The sequence below is a fragment of the Pecten maximus genome, chromosome 2, assembly GCF_902652985.1.
Source record: "Pecten maximus chromosome 2, xPecMax1.1, whole genome shotgun sequence".
In the NCBI taxonomy this organism is placed as follows: Eukaryota; Metazoa; Mollusca; class Bivalvia; order Pectinida; family Pectinidae; genus Pecten; species Pecten maximus.
The window spans coordinates 45645007-45658597 of NC_047016.1; the positions used below are offsets into that span (position 1 = coordinate 45645007).

The 13591-nt window shown below is 43.7% G+C and overlaps 1 long non-coding RNA gene across 1 annotated transcript; it reads right to left on the reverse strand.

The window, feature by feature from the left end:
- Positions 1–3504: 3504 nt before the first annotated feature.
- Positions 3505–5051, reverse strand: LOC117322245. The gene is made up of 2 exons (XR_004531503.1): positions 4984–5051; positions 3505–4936 (listed from the first exon to the last, which is right to left on the reverse strand). It is a non-coding gene; the product is annotated as an uncharacterized LOC117322245 (long non-coding RNA).
- Positions 5052–13591: the final 8540 nt, after the last annotated feature.

A 13591-nucleotide genomic window follows, 5' to 3' on the forward strand; every position in this document is an offset into this window, starting at 1 on the left:
TAAAGACAAAGTTAAATCCAAATAATCAGTTGCCAAGGGTTTCACTTATCCTAATGAAACCTTGATACTCAAGGATTTTTCAAGGCTGTCGACCAATTTTTAAGGCTTTTCAAGGCCAGGATGAAATTCAAGGCTTTTCAAGGCCCAATGTGTACTTCAAGACTTTCTCCAGGCCCGTGCTAACCCTGTAATTAAACCATATGTGTATATCGTCAGGTGTACGACATTATGCACCCTTGCTCTTGTTGCAATGCCTTCGTGGTTTACATATAACATATTTCACAAATTATCGGCATCTTCTATGTGTCGGATCGAATTAAATTGAATTGATATCATCTTGCATGTGTTCGTCTGGATACAATATATCTAATCACAGATTTCATCATCCCTGTCAGTGTGCAACATCGCCAACTCAAAAGTTCTCAAATCACGCCCGATTGGCGAAATGGACATTGTCTGTCAATTAAAATCTCGTGATATTCTAATTCCGCTGAGCATGCGTAAAATCGCACAATTTCGTTTTCAAAAAGTGTCGTGTGCACAAAAAAGCAGCCATGTTTGAAAAGTTTTGGATCCCAATGTTTGAAACGGGAAGACGGACAAGACATGGCTCTCAGAAAAATATCATACGACATTAGGATAACTGAAAATGGTGGTCTACAATCATTTTAAATTTGTAATGTTATTCTGAATAATATGAACTAAAATCATAAGATGTCTTAAGATTTTTAAAGCAACCCTTTAAACGAGTTTGTTTCACAAGCATTTTATTCCGTCAATTATTGATATCCAATATGTAGTCTAGACATATTGGGATTCGTATCCAATGACGATGTCGTTTTACAACAGGGGTGTTTGCTTTGTGAATCAAACTTCACTTTGTGTAATGTTAAAACAACTTCAATGTAATGAATATTTGTCATTTATTTAGTGTTCGTGAATTTTTTTTCACTCTGAACACAGCGTATTAAGAAATAGTGTGGTATGTGTAATTGTCTTTGTTCGTTTGTTTTTTGTTTTTGTTTATTTTTAAGAAATTTACAAATGTATCGAAAAAGAGTATTGCGTTAGTTTTGGGATATTTTTTAATGGCGAAAAAGAAGGTAAGTTTTAAAACAAAAAATAGCTCTCTGCTGAGCGTCGAACACTGATAGTCTGTGAGTGTCGAGCAGGCGAACATTCTCGAACGTGTGTTTATATTAACTGAACTAATTTTAAATTTATTGGATGCTTATACATGTAAATATACCAGGTTCATGGTTACAAATTTGCTACCTACTCATTAGATATTTTAATTTTATTGCTTAAATTAATGTTGTAAGACCCATAGCACTTAATTTATCATTTGTGATAAAGAGGTGAGCTGAAATGCAAGCAAATTCGTATGAAAAAAGTCAAAAAAATGACGATAAAACAATTCATCAGAATTGATAGGAATGTGACATATTATACTGGACCGCAAAACTAGTTTGTTTCACAAAACTTTTATCCCGCCAATAACCAGCATGTCGACACATTGGGGTTCGTACCTAACGATGGAGATGTCGATACACAAAAGGGATGATGTTTTGTGGCTCAAACTTAACTTTGGCGATATTACTTATACTACTGGCGTTGACTCTTTATTATGGAATTAATCACACTTTAATATCTATAAGCATTTTGAGTTCCATCTGTTCATTATAATTTCAATAAATACGCACGTTTGATCTAAACCTCGGGTAGGTCGGGATAAGATATGTTGGTTGAAATTCTCTAGTTTCTGTCCTCGAATGAGTGTCGAACATAGCTTTTGTTTGTCTTCATATTCTCGGACGAGTAGTCATGAATGTTATACTAGAAAAGCAGGATGTTTATAGATGAAGATGGTTTACGTAGGTTTCGAACTTGTAAAGTTGTTTTTTTTCTCTCTGATTTTTTTTCCGAAATACTTTACGAGTATGGAAGATTATTTACGTCGTTACAGTTCCTTTGTCACAGGTATTGATTTCTCCGGAATCTGAGTGCAGTGCTATCGGTACCTATTCGAAGATGTTTATTGGTTATTTCATTAGCATCTGCGTAACAGGCAGGTCATCTGAGGAAGTGGCCGAATGAAGAAGCACAACAAATTGGTTCCATCGTTACGATGACGATTTTTTTGTTTGATTTTTTTATACTGTTTCATTAGAAAAGGTGAACTGATGTGCAATAAAAAATCTTACTAAGACAGTAATGATTATTGATCTACTGCCTAGAACCGGAATGTCACATTACTATACGAGTTTGTTTCACAAGAATTTTATCCCGCCAATATCCAGCATGTGGACTCATTAGGGTCCGTATCTAATGACGATGTCATACAATAGGGATTGATTTCTTGTGACTCGGACTTTACTTCAGTAATGTTATTTTATATCAAGCATGTAATGTTATCAAATATTTAAAATTTGACCCCATGTATGCCACTGCTGTTCAACAATAATTCTGGAGAGGATCCATGCACGTACAATATAAACATAAGTACATATCTGTTGTAGGTAGCTGTCCGACCTTGTCAACGTACCAGATAGAACACAGACTCATTTGGAGACGATGAGACACTGCGCTACCTGAGCTGAATCTGAACCAATCTAAACAGGACAAAATGCCCAATACCTCTTTCTATATATATGCCCCCTCCATGATATATATATATATATAGTGTTACCCATGTCCCGTCCCGTCCCGTCCTTCCCGCCGCGTCCCATCCCTCCCGTCCCATCCTGTCCCGTCCCGCCGCGTCCCGTCCCTCCACGTCCCGTCGTGTGCCGTCCCGTCCCGTTGTGTCCGTTCCGTCTTATCCCGTCCCGTCCCGTCCCTCCACGTCCCGTCGTGTTCGTTGTGTCCCGTCCCGTGCCGATGCAATGTAACTAGCTTATCTTAGGAACTACGGATGTGATCCTCACCAAATTGTATTTCGGGTTACCAGATGAGAGCGGGGGTATTTACGTCTTACAGACATTTTCTAGTTTGTATAAAAAAAAATGCATCAACGAATGCATTAACTCACAGATGTTCCTTGGATGAGTAATAAAAAAAAAAGATAACTGAATTTGAACCTCCCGACTGCGCTAATTCATGCCCACCCTAAAAAACTCATGTTTCACATTTTTCTGTGTTTGCGCTTAAATAAGTAGGTTTGCAGTATGCATTATGTATTGGTTTGAGGTATATGATGTGGCAAAAATAGTTAATGGAGGAAAACAATATATCTATCTCTGAGCGGCGAACCCATTAAGATTGTTTTTAAATTCTCTCGAACGTTTGTATCAGCCTCGGATTAACGACGAAAAATATTAAATTGTGAGCATACGTGAATTGTAGGTCCTGTAAATTATCTGACGATGGTTTACCACGTCACGGCGTCAGCATTTTAACGTGAGACTATCACATGAAAAGGATCTCAGATACAGATTCAACTCGGAACATGTTTCCGATTTTCTTATTATTTAGTGTCTCAAATAATTTGAACAAAATAAGAAATTTGACATCACCGAAACTTTAATGTATTCCATCCTTAGCAAAAACCAACATCTAACCACCATTTGATAAAACGTATTCCTGTACAGGAAAACAAACCTTGATTATAGTAAGCTTTTTGTTATTACGTACAATCATACACGAATGTGAAAAAAATGTCAACCACTTGACTGTCAGGGACGTGTACGTCCCTGGTAATGTATCACATCACACGTGACTGTCAGGGACGTGTACGTCCCCGGTAATGTATCACATCACACTTGGTGGTCAGGGACGTGTACGTCCCCGGTAATGTATCACATCACACTTGACTGTCAGGGACGTGTACGTCCCCGGTAATGTATCACATCACACGTGACTGTCAGGGACGTGTACGTCCCCGGTAATGTATCACACCACACCTGACTGTCAGGGACGTGTACGTCCCCGGTAATGTATCACATCACACTTGATTGTCAGCGACGTGTACGTCCCCGGTAATGTATCACACCACACCTGACTGTCAGGGACGTGTACGTCCCCGGTAATGTATCACATCACACGTGACTGTCAGGGACGTGTACGTCCCCGGTAATGTATCACATCACACGTGACTGTCAGGGACGTGTACGTCCCCGGTAATGTATCACATCACACTTGGTGGTCAGGGACGTGTACGTCCCCGGTAATGTATCTCATCACACCTGACTGTCAGGGACGTGTACGTCCCCGGTAATGTATCTCATCACACCTGACTGTCAGGGACGTGTACGTCCCCGGTAATGTATCACATCACACTTGACTGTCAGGGACGTGTACGTCCCCGGTAATGTATCACATCACACCTGACTGTCAGGGACGTGTACGTCCCCGGTAATGTATCTCATCACACCTGACTGTCAGGGACGTGTACGTCCCCGGTAATGTATCTCATCACACTTGACTGTCAGGGACGTGTACGTCCCAGGTAATGTATCTCATCACACCTGACTGTCAGGGACGTGTACGTCCCCGGTAATGTATCACATCACACGTGACTGTCAGGGACACGTACGTCCCCGGTAATGTATCACATCACACGTGACTGTCAGGGACGTGTACGTCCCCGGTAATGTATCGCATCACACTTGACTGTCAGCGACGTGTACGTCCCCGGTAATGTATCACATCACACCTGACTGTCAGGGACGTGTACGTCCCCGGTAATGTATCACATCACACGTGACTGTCAGGGACGTGTACGTCCCCGGTAATGTATCACATCACACTTGACTGTCAGGGACGTGTACGTCCCCGGTAATGTATATCATCACACCTGACTGTCAGCGACGTGTACGTCCCCGGTAATGTATCTCATCACACTTGACTGTCAGGGACGTGTACGTCCCCGGTAATGTATCTCATCACACCTGACTGTCAGCGACGTGTACGTCCCCGGTAATGTATCACATCACACCTGACTGTCAGCGACGTGTACGTCCCCGGTAATGTATCACATCACACCTGACTGTCAGGGACGTGTAATGTATTCTTTCTTTGTTAAGCTGTACTTTGAGGCTTGACTAGCTCATTTTTAGCTACGGGTATCAGACATGACCCATCACATTAAGATAGAGTAAACTCGCTGTAATCTATAAATCGATATTTGATCGGGTTGTCGGATGGCTGAATGTAAACAGCACACCCTCCCCGTACCAATATCCACCCCACCCCAAATTGTTTTGGCTGTCGAGCTTATTGTCTGACTCTGGTGGATCAGAATGCCCAACCTTCTTTCCACTACCACCAGTGATGATCGTAAATGATTCTTAACGAAATGTTAATATTACACTCCCATGATAACTCACCATGAGGGGCCCCTGTGTGAATAACATAATTTTGCTCTTAAAAAACGTTCACAATTTTTTTATCGGATTTCGTAGTTTTATAGAAAAATGTGTCGGTAACTTTTTCTAGAATATTACATCATCGTCCGATGTGTTAACAATATTTGTTTGATGTAAAGAAAACAGTAGGGATTTAATGACGTGGTTGACGGAAAAAGTCCCATCAGTTTCCACGTTCGATTAGAAAGATGATAAAATGCCGTCAGCTTTAATATTCTCATGTCTAATTAAACAGGTAGATATTTGATCAACATATCAATAGTATATCAGAGTTCAATTGTAATGTATTTCTATCAAAAATGTTAAACGTTATCTATCAGGTACGTGCTATGTTTATTAGTTATATATCGGGTATCTTGAAATATAAGGGTCGAACATCAGGGTTACTAGGGGTAGGTGGTAAGGGTATAACACCAGGGTTACTAGGGGTAGGTGGTAAGGGTACAACACCAGGGGTTACTAGGGGTAGGCGGTAAGGGTATAATAACATCAGGGTTACTAGGGGTAGGTGGTAAGGGTATAACATCAGGGTTACTAGGGGTAGGTGGTAAGGGTATAACATCAGGGTTACTAGGGGTAGGTGGTAAGGGTATAACATCAGGGTTACTAGGGGTAGGTGGTAAGGAGTATAACATCAGGGTTACTAGGGGTAGGTGGTAAGGGTATATAACATCAGGGTTACTAGGGGTAGGTGGTAAGGGTATAACATCAGGGTTACTAGGGGTAGGTGGTAAGGGTTATAACATCAGGGTTACTAGGGGTAGGTGGTAAGGGTATAACATCAGGGTTACTAGGGGTAGGTGGTAAGGGTTTTAACATCAGGGTTACTAGGGGTAGGTGGTAAGGGTTTTAACATCAGCGTTACTAGGGGTAGGTGGTAAAGGTTAACATCAGGGTTACTAGGGGTAGTGGTAAAGGTTTAACATCAGGGTTACTAGGGGTAGGTGGTAAGGGTATAACATCAGGGTTACTAGGGGTAGGTGGTAAGGGTTTTAACATCAGCGTTACTAGGGGTAGGTGGTAAAGGTTTAACATCAGGGTTACTAGGGGTAGGTGGTAAGGGTTTTAACATCAGGGTTACTAGGGGTAGGTGGGTAAGGGTTTTAACATCAGCGTTACTAGGGGTAGGTGGTAAGGGTTTTAACATCAGGGTTACTAGGGGTAGGTGGTAAGGGTATAACATTAAGGTTACTAGGGGTAGGTGGTAAGGGTATAACATCAGGGTTACTAGGGGTAGATAGTAAGGGGTATAACATCAAGGTTACTAGGGGTAGGCGGTAAGGGTATAACATCAGGGTTACTAGGGGTAGGTGGTAAGGGTTTAACATCAGGGTACTAGGGGTAGATGGTAAGGGTATAACATCAGGGGTTACGTAGGGGGTAGGGCTGTAAGGGGTTACACATCAGGGTTTACTATGGGGTAGGTAAGGTTAAGGGTATAACATCAGGGTTACTAGGGGTAGGCGGTAAGGGTATAACACCAGGGTACTAGCGGTAGGTTATAAGGGTAATACACCAGGGTTACTAGGGGTAGGTTATAAGGGTATACACCAGGGTTGCTAGGGGTAGGTTATAAGGGTATACACCAGGGTTACTAGGGGTAGGTTATAAGGATATACACTAGGGGTAGATGGTGAGGATGTACACTGGGGAAAGGTGGTAAGGATGTACACTGGGGTTACTAGGGGTAGGTGGTAAGGATATACACTGGGGTTACTAGGGGTAGGTGGTAAGGATATACACTGGGGTTACTAGGGGTAGGTGGTAAGGTATAACATCAGGGTTACTAGGGGTAGATGGTAAGAGTATAACATCAGGGTTACTAGGGGTAGGTGGTAAGGATGTACACTGGGGTTACTAGGGGTATATGGTAAGGGTATAACATCAGGGTTACTAGGGGTAGGTTGTAAGGGTATAACATCAGGGTTACTAGGGGTAGGTGGTAAGGGTATAACATCAGGGTTACTAGGGGTAGGTGGTAAGGGTATAACATCAGGGTTATTAGGGGTAGATAGTAAGGGTTACTAGGGGTAGGTGGTAAGGTTATAACATCAGGGTTACTAGGGGTAGGCGGTAAGGGTATAACATCAGGGTTACTAGGGTAGGTCGTAAGGGTATACATCAGGGTTACTAGGGGAAGATGGTAAGAGTATAACATCAGGGTTACTAGGGGTAGGTGGTAAGGGTATAACATCAGGGTTACTAGGGGTAGGCGGTAAGGGTATAACATCAGGGTTACTAGGGATAGGTGGTAAGGGTATAACATCAGGGTTACTAGGGGTAGGTGGTAAGGGTATAACATCAGGTTCTAGGGGTAGGTGGTCATGTTAATAACACGGGGTTCCTAGGGTAGATGTAAGGGTATCGGACATCGGGTACTAGGGGTAGGTGGTAGGGTATAACATCAGGGTTACTAGGGTGGTGGTCCGGGTATAATAACACCAGGGTTTCCTAGGGGTATATGGTAAGGGGTATAACATAGGGTTCTAGGGGTAGGTTGGCAGGGTAATAACATCAAGGGTAATAGGGTAGGCGTAAGGTATAACACCAGTGTTACTAGGTATGTGGTAAGGGTATAACATAAATTTTACTAGGGGTAGGTGGTAAGGTTTTAATTTTTAACATCAGCGTTAGTAGGGGTAGTGGTTAAAAGGTTTAACATCATGGTTTACTAGGTTAGGTGTAAGGGTTTTTTGAACATCAGGGTTACTATGGGTAGGAGGGGGTAAGGGTTGTTTAACATCAGCGTTACTAGGGGTAGTGGTAGAGGGTTAACATCAAGGGTTCTAGGGGGTAGGTGTAAGGGTTAACATCTCAGGGTTACTAGGGGTAGGTGGTAAGGGATATACCATCTAGGGTTACTAGGGGTAGGATGGTGAGGGATTATACACTCCGCGTTACTAGGGGTAGATGGTAAGGGTTATACATCAGGGTTACTAGGGGGTAGGTGTAAGGGTTATTAACATCAGGGTTACTAGGGGCTAGGGGTAAGGTTTAGACACTAGGCGTTACTAGGGGTAGGATGGTAGGGATATCACATCAGGGGTTCTTTACTAGGGGTAGATGGTAAGGGTATATAATTACAGGTTATCTAGGGTAGGTGGTAAGGGATATACATCAGGGTTCCTAGGGGTAGATGGTAAGGGTATAACACCAGGGTTACTAGGGGTAGGTGGTAAGGGTATAACATCAGGGTTACTAGGGGTAGGTGGTAAGGATATACACTAGGGTTACTAGGGGTAGATGGTAAGGGTATAACACCAGGGTTACTAGGGGTAGGTGGTAAGGGTATAACATCAGGGTTACTAGGGGTAGGTGGTAAGGGTATAACATCAGGGTTACTAGGGGTAGGCGGTAAGGGTATAACACCAGGGTTACTAGCGGTAGGTTATAAGGGTATACACCAGGGTTACTAGGGGTAGGTTATAAGGGTATACACCAGGGTTACTAGGGGTAGGTTATAAGGGTATACACCAGGGTTACTAGGGGTAGGTTATAAGGATATACACTAGGGGTAGATGGTAAGGATGTACACTGGGGGTAGATGGTAAGGATGTACACTGGGGTTACTAGGGGTAGGTGGTAAGGATATACACTGGGGTTACTAGGGGTAGGTGGTAAGGATGTACACTGGGGTTACTAGGGGTAGATGGTAAGGGTATAACATCAGGGTTACTAGGGGTAGGTGGTAAGGGTATAACATCAGGGTTACTAGGGGTAGGTGGTAAGGATGTACACTGGGGTTACTAGGGGTATATGGTAAGGGTATAACATCAGGGTTACTAGGGGTAGGTGGTAAGGGTATAACATCAGGGTTACTAGGGGTAGGTGGTAAGGGTTATAACATCAGGGTTACTAGGGGTAGGTGGTAAGGGTATAACATCAGGGTTACTAGGGGTAGATAGTAAGGGTTACTAGGGGTAGGTGGTAAGGTTATAACATCAGGGTTACTAGGGGTAGGCGGTAAGGGTATAACACCAGGGTTACTAGGGGTAGGTCGTAAGAGTATAACATCAGGGTTACTAGGGGAAGATGGTAAGAGTATAACATCAGGGTTACTAGGGGTAGGTGGTAAGGGTATAACATCAGGGTTACTAGGGGTAGGCGGTAAGGGTATAACATCAGGGTTACTAGGGATAGGTGGTAAGGGTATAACATCAGGGTTACTAGGGGTAGGTGGTAAGGGTATAACATCAGGGTTACTAGGGGTAGGTGGTAAGGGTATAACACCAGGGTTACTAGGGGTAGATGGTAAGGGTATAACATCAGGGTTACTAGGGGTAGGTGGTAAGGGTATAACACCAGGGTTACTAGGGGTAGGTGGTAAGGGTATAACACCAGGGTTACTAGGGGTAGGTGGTAAGGGTATAACATCAGGGTTACTAGGGGTAGGTGGTAAGGGTATAACATCAGGGTTACTAGGGGTAGGCGGTAAGGGTATAACACCAGGGTTACTAGGGGTAGGTGGTAAGGGTATAACATCAAGGTTACTAGGGGTAGGTGGTAAGGGTTTTAACATCAGCGTTACTAGGGGTAGGTGGTAAAGGTTTAACATCAGGGTTACTAGGGGTAGGTGGTAAGGGTTTTAACATCAGGGTTACTAGGGGTAGGTGGTAAGGGTTTTAACATCAGCGTTACTAGGGGTAGGTGGTAAAGGTTTAACATCAGGGTTACTAGGGGTAGGTGGTAAAGGTTTAACATCAGGGTTACTAGGGGTAGGTGGTAAGGGTATAACATCAAGGTTACTAGGGGTAGGTGGTAAGGGTTTTAACATCAGCGTTACTAGGGGTAGGTGGTAAAGGTTTAACATCAGGGTTACTAGGGGTAGGTGGTAAGGGTTTTAACATCAGGGTTACTAGGGGTAGGTGGTAAGGGTTTTAACATCAGCGTTACTAGGGGTAGGTGGTAAAGGTTTAACATCAGGGTTACTAGGGGTAGGTGGTAAGGGTATAACATTAAGGTTACTAGGGGTAGGTGGTAAGGGTATAACATCAGGGTTACTAGGGGTAGATAGTAAGGGTATAACATCAAGGTTACTAGGGGTAGGCGGTAAGGGTATAACATCAGGGTTACTAGGGGTAGGTGGTAAGGGTATAACATCAGGGTTACTAGGGGTAGATGGTAAGGGTATAACATCAGGGTTACTAGGGGTAGGCGGTAAGGGGTTAACATCAGGGTTACTAGGGGTAGGTGGTAAGGGTATAACATCAGGGTTACTAGGGGTAGGCGGTAAGGGTATAACACCAGGGTTACTAGCGGTAGGTTATAAGGGTATACACCAGGGTTACTAGGGGTAGGTTATAAGGGTATACACCAGGGTTACTAGGGGTAGGTTATAAGGGTATACACCAGGGTTACTAGGGGTAGGTTATAAGGATATACACTAGGGGTAGATGGTGAGGATGTACACTGGGGGTAGATGGTAAGGATGTACACTGGGGTTACTAGGGGTAGGTGGTAAGGATATACACTGGGGTTACTAGGGGTAGGTGGTAAGGATATACACTGGGGTTACTAGGGGTAGGTGGTAAGGGTATAACATCAGGGTTACTAGGGGAAGATGGTAAGGGTATAACATCAGGGTTACTAGGGGTAGGTGGTAAGGAGATACACTGGGGTTACTAGGGGTATATGGTAAGGGTATAACATCAGGGTTACTAGGGGTAGGTTGTAAGGGTATAACATCAGGGTTACTAGGGGAAGATGGTAAGGGTATAACATCAGGGTTACTAGGGGTAGGTGGTAAGGGTTATAACATCAGGGTTACTAGGGGTAGATAGTAAGGGTTACTAGGGGTAGGTGGTAAGGGTATACACCAGGGTTACTAGGGGTAGGTGGGAAGGGTATAACACAGGGTTACTAGGGGTAGGTGGTAAGGGGTATAACATCAGGGTTACTAGGGGTAGTGGTAAGAGTATACACTCAGGGTTACTAGGGGTAGATGGTAAGGGTAATAACACCAGGGTTACTAGGGGTAGGTGGTAAGGGTATAACACCAGGGTTACTAGGGGTAGGTGGTAAGGGTATAACATCAGGGTTACTAGGGGTAGGTGGTGAGGATATACACTAGGGTTACTAGGGGTAGGTGGTAAGGGTATAACACCAGGGTTACTAGGGGTAGATGGTAAGGGTATAACACCAGGGTTACTAGGGGTAGGTGGTAAGGGTATAACATCAGGGTTACTAGGGATAGGTGGTAAGAGTTAACATCAGGGTTACTAGGGGTAGGTGGTAAGGGTATAACATCAGGGTTACTAGGGGTAGGTGGTAAGGGTATAACATCAGGGTTACTAGGGGTAGGTGGTAAGGATATAACATCAGGGTTACTAGGGGTAGGCGGTAAGGGGTTAACATCAGGGTTACTAGTGGTAGGTGGTAAGGGTATAACACCAGGGTTACTAGGGGTAGGCGGTAAGGGGTTAACATCAGGGTAACTAGGGTTGGTGGTAAGGGTATAACACCAGGGTTACTAGGGGTAGGCGGTAAGGGGTTAACACCAAGGTTACTAGGGGTAGGTGGTAAGGGGTTAACATCAGGGTTACTAGGGGTAGGTGGTAAGGATGTACACTAGGGTTACTAGGGGTAGGTGGTAAAGATGTACACTGGGGGTAGATGGTAAGGATATACACTAGGGTTACTAGGGGAAAGGTGGTAAGGATGTACACCAGGGTTACTAGGGGTAGGTGGTAAGGGTATAACACCAGGGTTACTAGGGGTAGGTGGTAAGGGTCGAACATCAAGGTTACTAGGGGTAGGTGGTAAGGGTATAACATCAGAGTTACTAGGGGTAGGTGGTAAGGGTATAACATCAGGGTTACTAGGGGTAGGGTAGTAAGGGTATAACAATCAGGTTACTAGGGTAGGTATTAAGGGGTATACATCAGGTTACTAGGGGTAGGCGGTACGGGTATAACATCAGGGTTACTAGGGGTAGGTGGTAAGGGTATAACATCAGGGTTACTAGGGGTATGGGTGGGTATGGGTATAACATCAGGGGTTATAACTAGGGGTAGGTGGTAAGGGTATAACATCAGGGTTACTAGGGGTAGGTGGTAAGGGTCGAACATCAAGGTTACTAGGGATAGGTGGTAAGGATATACACTAGGGTTACGAGGGGTAGATGGTAAGTGTATAACAACAGGGTTACTAGGGGTAGATGGTAAGGGTATACACAAGGGTTGCTAGGGGTAGATGGTAAGGATGTACACTAAGGATAGGTGGTAAGGGTGTACACTGGGGTTACTAGTGGTAGGTGGTAAGGGTTTAACATCAGGGTTACTAGGGGTAGGTGGTAAGGGTATAACATCAGGGTTACTAGGGGTAGGTGGTAAAGGTTTAACATCAGGGTTACTAGGGGTAGGTGGTAAGGGTATAACATCAGGGTTACTAGGGGTAGGTGGTAAGGGTATAACATCAGGGTTACTAGGGGTAGGTGGTAAGGGTATAACATCAGGGTTACTAGGGGTAGGTGGTAAGGGTATAACACCAGGGTTACTAGGGGTAGGTGGTAAGGGTATACACTAGGGTTACTAGGGGTAGGTGGTAAGGGTATAACATTAAGGTTACTAGGGGTAGGTGGTAAGGGTATAACATCAGGGTTACTAGGGGTAGGTGGTAAGGGTATAACACCAGGGTTACTAGGGGTAGGTGGTAAGGGTATAACACCAAGGTTACTAAGGGTAGGTGGTAAGGGTATAACACCAGGGTTACTAGGGGTAGGTGGTAAGGGTTTAACAACAGGTTTACTAGGGATAGGTGGTAAGGTGTAAGGGTATACCAATGGTTACTTGGGGTAAGTGGTAAGAGAGTGACATCAGAGTTATTATGGGTAGGTTGTATTGGTATACATCAGGGTTTCTAGGGGTATGATGTAAGGGTTACTAGGGGTAGATTGATCAGGGAAATTAGGGTTACAAAGAGTAGTTATCCAAGTTAGTTATGACATCATGGTTACTAGGTAGGTGGGTTCGGTTGTAAATGAGAACATAGGGGTAGCTGTTAAAAGATGGCACAAGGGTTACTGAGAGTTGGTGATACTTTGTAAAAGAGAGTATAAGTGTTACAAGAGTTAGTGAGGTGTGTTAGTTGTTGATATAAGGGTTACATGGGGCAGTTAGTTGTAAGGGTTAGTTTTCAGTATGATGTCGATTGTTACAACTGATACGTAAACAGTTTATTCCTATCGTATAAACAGCCCAAAGTAATTGATGTGAAAAAAAAAATTA